Below are 9,127 nucleotides of genomic sequence, written 5' to 3'. Positions count from 1 at the left end.
CTATCATATCTCCTCTCCTACGTCTATTAGCTAGTTTTTGGAGCCCACAGATCATCAGTCTATCCTCATAGGGAACATCCCACAGACCTGCAACAATCTTTGTAACCCGCCTCTGAATCCTCTCTACCACTTACGCATCACCAAGAAATCCTGGCGACCAGATCTGTGCACAATAGTCCAAATGCGGCCTTATTAATGCCTTACAGAGTGGAATAATAACTTCCCTATCCCTGCTGGTTAGTGTGTTCCTCAACAACCATGTAATTTGATGTGATGTTTTGGCAATCTTAGCAATATGCCCTTTAAACTTAAGTTCTCTGTCGACAATAACTCCCAAGTCTCTTGTCTCATCAACTTCCTGCAGTTCAGTTCCGTTAATATAGTAAACAGCATGCGATGTCATCCTCCCGAAGTGCATCACCTTACACTTAGCCACGTTGAACTGACAGCCATTTACCTCAGTCCATAGCGTCAGCCTATTTAAGTCATCCTGTAAAATATCTACATCATTTGAATTGATTATCGCTCTTCCCAATTTTGCATCATCAGCAAACAAGTGGATATTTCCATTCAAGGTATTTCCAATATCATTGATGTACAAATTAAACAATAGAGGACCAAGAACTGAGCCCTGAGGTACACCACTAGTCACTTGCCTTTACCTGGACTCAGCTCCTCCGTAAACCACTCTCTGATATCTGTCCGCCAGCCATCCTTTAATCCAAATCACTATCTTCGGATCCAAACTCATTTGCTCTAATTTATGTAACAGAGTTCCATGCAGAATCCTGTCAAAAGCCTTTGCAAAGTCAAGCAGTATCACTGAGTAAGGATTTCCTTTATCCAACTCCACTGTTACTTTATTATAGAAAGTAAGCAAATTACTTTGGCAAGACCTACCTTTCACAAAACCATGTTGCCCCTTATAAAGTATCATATTGCTGTCCACCCAGTCCTGAATTCTAATTTTAACTAATTTCTCCAAAATCTTAACCACCACTCCAGATATATTGATTGGTCTATAATTTGCAAAATCATTCTTAGAGCCTCCCTTGTGCAATGGAACTATTTTCCCCTCTTTCCACTCTATTGGCACTTTACCAGAACTGAGGCTTAAATTAAACATCCTGGTTAGAGGAGTTGCTAATTCTCTTGCACATTCTCGCAACACATGGGCCGATATGCCATCTAACCCAATGGCAGTGTTAGCATTAAGGTTCTTTAATATATTAAGCACCTCAATTTCATCTATCTCTATACTCTCATCAGTCAATGGCACATCTGACACTGCACTATCACTACGAAGATGGTATACTTTTGCGAAATGATCACTAAGCAACTCAACTATTTGATTAGCTTCAGTAATTTCCTTACCATCAACACTTTTTAAAGTAATCGTTCCATGGATATTCTTCCTTTTACTAGCCACATAGCGAAAGAACTCTTTAGGGTTTCTTTTGGATTCATCAGCTAGTTTCCTCTCATAATTAGCTTTGGCTTTCCTTACCATACAGGTTACTCTCTTTGCCTGTATACCTTATATTGCTCATTGGAACGCTCATGACCTTTTTCTTTATATGTCTTCCACAACCTTTTCTTTATCTGCAACTCTTGTTTAATAGTATTAGTCATCCATTTTACTCCTACTTGATTTCTCCTTCTGACTCTGGGAATACAGTCTGATACAGCTTTCTTCAAATACTCCTTGAGAATCTCCCACGCACCATCAACATCTCTCCCCTTGAATTTCTCATGCCATAATACAGCTGAAAGCTGACTTCTCAGCTTGCCATAATCACCAGCCTTGTAATTCCACATATACCCATTCTTAATAGAATATTCAGTACGTCTTTCAATCTCCCAGGTCAAGACCACATGATTGCTTTCCCCAAGTGGAGACATTGTAACTAAATTACTTATTGATATGTTCTCCGATGTTACCAGATCTAACACTTTAGAATTTCTTGTCCCTTCCATCACATGCTGTCTCAGGTAATTATCTCTTAACAATTGTATAAACTCCATTTCCTTTGTTCCTTGTGACCATTCCTTCCCCCAATCTATGTCCCCAAAGTTAAAATCCCCCATAATAATTACTTGACCTTTACTCATCGTGCTAATTTGCCAATACATGCTATCTACATTCTTCCTTATTCCCCTTGGATTATAGCAACAACCAATTACATATTTCACCTTGTTAATCTCTATCTCACACCAAACAGCCTCTAATGAACTGCCCTCTACATACCTGTCACAGTGAGGTACTTCTATCTTTTTTGGCTTTAATGTTTCGTCTATCATTAATAAAACCCCTCCTCCCATTCTGTCATCTCTGTCCTGCCTGAAAATACTGTACCCTTTACATTCAATCCCAATAACTATATCATTCTTGGTTAACCAAGTTTCGCTAATTCCTATAATTTTTGGCCATGTTGTACTAAGTAATGACAAAAATTCTTCACACTTATTCCTAATACTTCGAGCATTGGTATACATAAACTGCAATACACCCTTCCTCCCATAATATCCCTGTGTGCGAATTACCCCACTCTGTCTACTGTTAACATTCTGCGAACAATTAATCCCAGTTTCACAACGATTAATGACCTTAGTACTATTTACAGCTAACTCTCTCACCTGCCTCCCTAGCAAATCCCATTTCCCTGTTTATGACTCTGTCCTTTATCAATAAATGTTCTAAATGCCAAGCTCCTAATCCATTTAAGTGCAAACCATCTCTCTCAAAATACTCATTCCTTTTATCAAACTCATCCCAGACATTCATAAAATGAATATTCAGTTTCATTTCTTTGCAAAACCTTTTACACAATCTGGACACCATTCCATTTACTATAATTGCTCATCTGTTCATTTCATCACAATCAAATCGTGGTGGCACACTCATGATCTTTCCACTCTCACTCTTTGCATTCATTGCAATCATTAAATTCTTCAAATCCCGTCTTACAGAAAATCTTTCGCTACGTAGATCATTCGTCCCTATAACTGCAATAATCTCACTCACTCTATCTTTCTGCAATTTCACAGCCCTAGTTATATCCTTAATCTTTGACCCTGGATAACACGCTTTAATTACTCTACCATCCTTCACACCCTTAATTATAGAATTCCCATACAGCACAACATCTTTTTTGCTTCTTCTTAACTTGACATCGTTTACTCCCACTGATGCTTGTTTTTGTTCCTGAACCTCTCTCACATTCTTTAGTATATCACTCAGCAATATGTGTGTATCTATTTCTGCACTATTTATTCCATGCACATATTCACTTCTGTCATTCTATTACTTCGTCATTCTTAATCCCCCCATACTTCCTATTCCATAAAAAATATTAGAACATATTGGAATTCTAAAAGATAGATTAATTATACAATTTGGTCTGATCAAAATTATAAAATATATTACAGTCATTTAAAAATGTCCGTTCATTTGTTTCAGGAGAACTTGCACAACACAGTCTACTCCACATGCTTCTATCCGATACATTGGGATATGGCTATATAAAACATGTATGTTCCCTATGTGACTGATGGTAGCTAACTGCGAAGTCTTGATGATCACTTAAACTTGGGATATTAGTCAAACCAGATGTATCATCATATATTACATTAAAACTTCTGCGATCATACGAGTCACTTAATACAGGCAAAACATTTGATATATTAGAAGATGTGGAATGGACTGCACAGTCTTTCGTTTCTACTTTGACATCAGATTCAAGAGGGGATACTATAGAAACACAAGATGTTAAGTAATCTGGATTGACATCACCAGCAACCACAGAAGAAATGGCTGACTCAGATGACATACCCAAGTTTGTGACTGGCAGGTGAGAATCAACCGTAGCATCAGAAACAGACAACACACTGCCATGCACACATTCACCTGAATTGATGAAAGGACCATCATCACCGCTAAAAACCGTGACTGCAGCTTCAGAAACCGACAACACACCGTTATGCACACATTCACCTGAATTGATGAAAGGACTGTTGTCATCACTACCCAAGGTTGTGACTGTTAGGTGAGAATCAACTGTAGATGGGAAAGATATCGAGAGTGCGTGGGAAGTGTTTAAAAAATAACTAAATGATGAATATCAGAATGTGTTCCATGAGTTCGGAGAAAAAATAGAGTAGGAATGAAATGAAGGAGTAACCTAATTAAACAAGTGATTTGTAAGAAAAAAAATGACAGGGAAGGAATACCATGTGAATAAGGATGATATCAATTATAATAATTATAAGCAGCAGGCCAGAAGAGTCACAATTGTTATATGGAAAACTAAGTGTGAGTATGAAAAGAAACTACCTCCGAAAATTAAAGACAATCGAAAAGATTTCTATCGTTATACTAAAAATAACCAGTCTAATTGGCTGAGTGATTAGCATATCAGCTCTTCAGCCAAAAGGCTGCGGATCGGAATCCCGCAATTGTCCTGGGTGTTTGTGATTGTCTGTGAAAATACTAGTGGAAGTGGTGGACGGTAGATGGCGTTGGTGTTGTTGTGGGTGGTGAGGATGGAGAGCTGTAGAGTAGATCTCCTCCCCTCGATGAGTCTTTGGGCTCCCTGAAGGTGTCAAGTAATAATAATAATAATAATAATAATAATAATGATAATAATAATAATAATAATAATAATAATAACAGAAAGAATGAATATGAAAGAATAACTCTACTGAATGCTGATGGTATGCGGCTGACTGATGCAGAAGTGATTGTTCAACTAAAGAGCAGCCATTTTGCTAAAAGCTGTCAACCTGGAAGCCTGTGTAGCTCAGTGGATGTGGCGTTTGCATACCACGGCGCTTGGCAGCACGAAGGAACATTTGGTTTCGAGTCTAGTCGGCGACTAGAGGAAATTTTACTAAGCCTTTTTTCGACCGGTTCCCGAGTTAGTCGATCACTGGCTCGGGCAAGCGGGTTTTTCCTCCCGGAAACTCGGGTTTTTCGTCCTGCAAACTCAAGAAAATCGACCGTAGAATCCACATTATTTCAGACATTAAATATATTGTGTTAGGGTTAGGGACCACGAGATGGCGGCACATTTGAGCCGTCTCTCTTCACTGCGTACCGCTTAATTAGTGATAGCTTTGGGCCATCTATCTCTGATTGGGTACCAGTGGAGATTGAACTGCCCACTCAGTCTCCAAAAGTTAGATAGGGCTAAATGGCCTCGCCTATTCCCGTATACGGGAATAAAAAAAAGGCGTTAGCTGATTTTTTTTTTCTGATTTCTGTCAACCTGGTATACTGTATGCAACATTGAACTCACCACTACCTCTTCGCTGTATGAGGAAACTCGTGTGTATGAAGTTGAACTACCAGAGCTGTTGCAAAAATTTAATAAGAATCCTGAAATAGGGACTGATGGCATATCAGCACGGGTGCTAAAACAGTGTTCAGTCTAACAGGCAATTCCTTTGACCAGGCTATATAATTTCAGTCTCAGAACAGGGAAGTTTCCACAAGAGTGGAAAGAATGTATGGTAATGCCATTACACAAGAGTGGTGAAAAGACCAATGTATCTACCTATCGACCAATCAGTATCTGAGGAGTGGCCCTAATGGTGAAGATATTGGAAGTTTGTTAGGGCTCGCATTCAGAAATGGGTTGACAGAGAATCTCTAATTTACAACGAACACCATGGGTAATGGAAGGTCATGTTTTAGCAACTTGTTCACATTCTATAACAATGTTACCGGTGAGTTAAACAAGAGGAATGGATATACTGTGATATGTTTGGATTCTGCTAAGACTTTTAATAGAATACAGCATGAAAGTTTGTTGCATAAATTGGAGAATATGGGATTATGGACTATTGGTATGGATAAGAAGATAGCTGACTGATAGATATCAAAAAGTTGTGTAAGGCGCGGTGGAATCTGTCAGATTCAAGGTCACCAGTGGTGTGCCTCAAGGATTAGTCCTTCGTCCATTGTTATTCAATCTGTAGATTAATGACAATGGGAAGGATTTGACATGCCAGATTCAGCTATTTGCTGATGATGCAAAGATAGGTAGGATAATTAGGAATGCTACTGATATGGAGTACTTTATTATTATTATTATTATTGTTATTGTTCCTGATACCTCCAAGGAATCCGAAAACTCATCGCGGGAGGACACCTACAACTGTCTCTACACCTAACCTCTACTACGAATCATCTCCATCAACGCCATCTACCGCCCACCTCCAACACCACCACAACTAGTATTTTTTATGTCTGTAAATTGCGTGTGTTCTGAAGGGCCGATTTGTCTGTATGCGGGATGAAAAACCAGAGTTTCCGGGAGAAAAAACCCTGATACCTCCGTATGAGATCGGCTAACTCACCTTCGATTGAAATCGATTAGATAAAAATTCCTCCCGTCGCGACGAGAATCGAACTTAGGCCTGTTCCAATCGAAAGGCGCAATGTACCGTCGTTCTTCCAATTGCGCTACGGAGGCGCTCGTACTTGCAGAATGATTTGAATAGGCTGGAATTGTGGGCATGTAAAAATGCCTGTCAGTATGTTCATAAATGTAAGGTCATGCACTTTGGTGTGATTAGATATCCAATGTCTTATTACATTGGTGGGATTATGCAACAAGAATCTGATCAGACTAGCGATCTTGGCTAATTTGACAATTTTGTGTGTGTGTGTGTGTGTGTGTGTGTGTGTGTGTGTGTGTGTGTGTGTGTGTGTGTGTGTGTGTGTGTGTGTGTGTGTGTGTGTGTGTGTGTGTGTGTGTGTGTGTGTGTGTGTGTGTGTGTGTGTGTGTGTGTGTGTGTGTGTGTGTGTGTGTGTGTCAAATCAGCTATAAATATATAGGGAGTAGGGGAGGCCGTTTTAGTCCAATCTAACATTTGAAGTCAGTGGGCAATTCAGTCTCTACTGGTAGCTAATCAGAGAGCTAGCACAAGACTATAATTTATTTAAAGCGGGATCCACTGAAAAGACGGCATATATTTATTTATTTATTTCTTAAATCTGTTTGAAGTTATTTTTCCTAGAATCTTAATATAATTAGAGAGTGAGGCTCTACATCATAAACGTGAAGTTTTCGCATGTCATATACCGATTTCTTTTCTTGTTATTTAATATGAAAGTCATACTGAAGATGCCATTGACACTACAGTGAAAATTTTATGCTAATTAAAATGCATATAAGTAAGATAAATCCGATTCGTATTATTTATTATCATGTCCTACGTTTCGAGACGTCACGGAATTTGATATCTTTAACAAAATGCATTGGACACTTTCAATTTTTGTTAAACTGAGCAATTTTGATATAAAATTTATATGAAATTAAATGTGTTTCCACTGAATTTTGAACTTCCTGAAGTCACCAGTTAATGAATGAGGTAATCAATCGTTTATTATATATAGCATACAGCTTACTGAATTTTACATTCAGATCTGAAGTAATGTAAAGTACCGCGCGGTTAGCCTAGTGACTTTGCGCCTTGCAACCATATGCCTGGGGAAGAAGTGTCCCAGGTTCGATTCCCGTTGTAGACGTGAGGAATTTGAGGATCTTCCTCAGGCATAGCCAAGTTAGCTGGTCTTGGGCGCGGTCAGTAGGGTTTTTTCCGCCAGTTTATCTGGCGTTTTTCATCCCGCAAACAGGCAAACCGGCCCCGTGAACATACGCCTCTACAGTCAAAAAATATATCCCCTCCAGCTGCAGACCAGGCGACGGGTCGGTTGGGAGTAGTACTAACAAGAAGTTGCATTTAAAGTAACACGCGGACCCTGCATAGGAAGCGGGAATAACGCGTAGAAGAAGAAGATCTGAAGTAATGTAAAGCATTCTTGTGGATAGAAAAAAAAGCTCATAATGTTATCATTAATAATCCCACTTTGGGACATTAATAATATTACAGCATTTTAACAAAAATATTACAGCATTTTAATATTGTAAGTTAATAAGCATATTGATAAGTAAATTAATTATAGTAATAAAATGTCCTTCTCTAATATATTTGTAAACGATAACAAGTATTAAATAGAGGTAGCAGAATTTGTCATTTGACGTGCAGGTAACCTACACGAGACTGATGTCACAACCTTAGTTGTTTCTTGCTGTTTTAAATCTGCAAAATCATACCCTCACCATCATTAGCGGTTCAGTGCACGTCTGACAATGTGCTACAGAAGGCGACTTTAGTAGCAAGACAATAATGAACTGCGACCTTTAAAAACAGCTTCTTCCTGGGGGGAAAAAAAAAGGTGCTGTCATAAAGGTGGTCAGGGATGCATATCACCTTTTCAGAAGAGATTTTATTTTATTTTAATTTATTTATAGAGGCCTGTTTATTCTTGTGGAAATGCAATTTGCATCGATAGAGCTAGTCTGGCTGAAGAAAGCTGTTCCAAGTTCAATTGTAATCTATCTTGTAGTATAGGATTTTTTGCTAACCCGTTGTTGGACTAGTTCCAAAATTGGTCCCAAGTGATGGCAGTACTTGTTTGCCTGCCTCTTCATCGGTTGCTCCACATAATTAGTGATAGACGTGGGCCAGCTATCTCTGATTGGGTACCAGTCAATCTCCAAAAGTTAGATAGGGCTAAATGGCCTGGCCTGCTCCCCGTATACGGGAATATAATGGAGTAAGCTGATTTATTTTTATTTGACACCTCCAGGGAGTCCAAAAACACATCGAGGGAGAGTGTGCCAGCAGCATCGAACGATTAATTCCTTCCAACTACTAACCGAGCTCAAACTTGCTTAACTTTTTTGCGTGAGCCATTAGTAGTGAGGCTCTGCCAATCGACCAACCTTTGCTCTAACCGATTTTATCCATCCACAAAAACAAAAAAAGAGGGAGATGAAAGTGTGCCATCAAACTAATGGCCAATCGCTCTCTCCAAGATCTTTTCCAAAAATAATGAAAAAATTATTAACAGTCACCCTTTCCAGCTATTTACCTGTTAACTAATGACCACTAGTGTAGATTCTGACTCAGGACTGATGAAAAATTCTTGACCTACATCATCCACCACTAGATAAATGCTATGACAACATTAACAGTGAATGCGAAAACTTCTGCTGTTGATGTTGTCGAGGCTGGCATCGAAACGTGCTGAGGAAATATTCACTTTCCACCCTTT

The sequence above is a fragment of the Typopeltis vanoorti genome, chromosome 21 (assembly GCF_054136105.1).
Source record: "Typopeltis vanoorti isolate ZY-2024b chromosome 21, IOZ_Tvanoo_1.0, whole genome shotgun sequence".
Taxonomy (NCBI): Eukaryota; Metazoa; Arthropoda; class Arachnida; order Uropygi; family Thelyphonidae; genus Typopeltis; species Typopeltis vanoorti.
The sequence above is the reverse complement of the archived record's forward strand: the minus strand, read 5'-3'. Positions refer to the sequence as shown.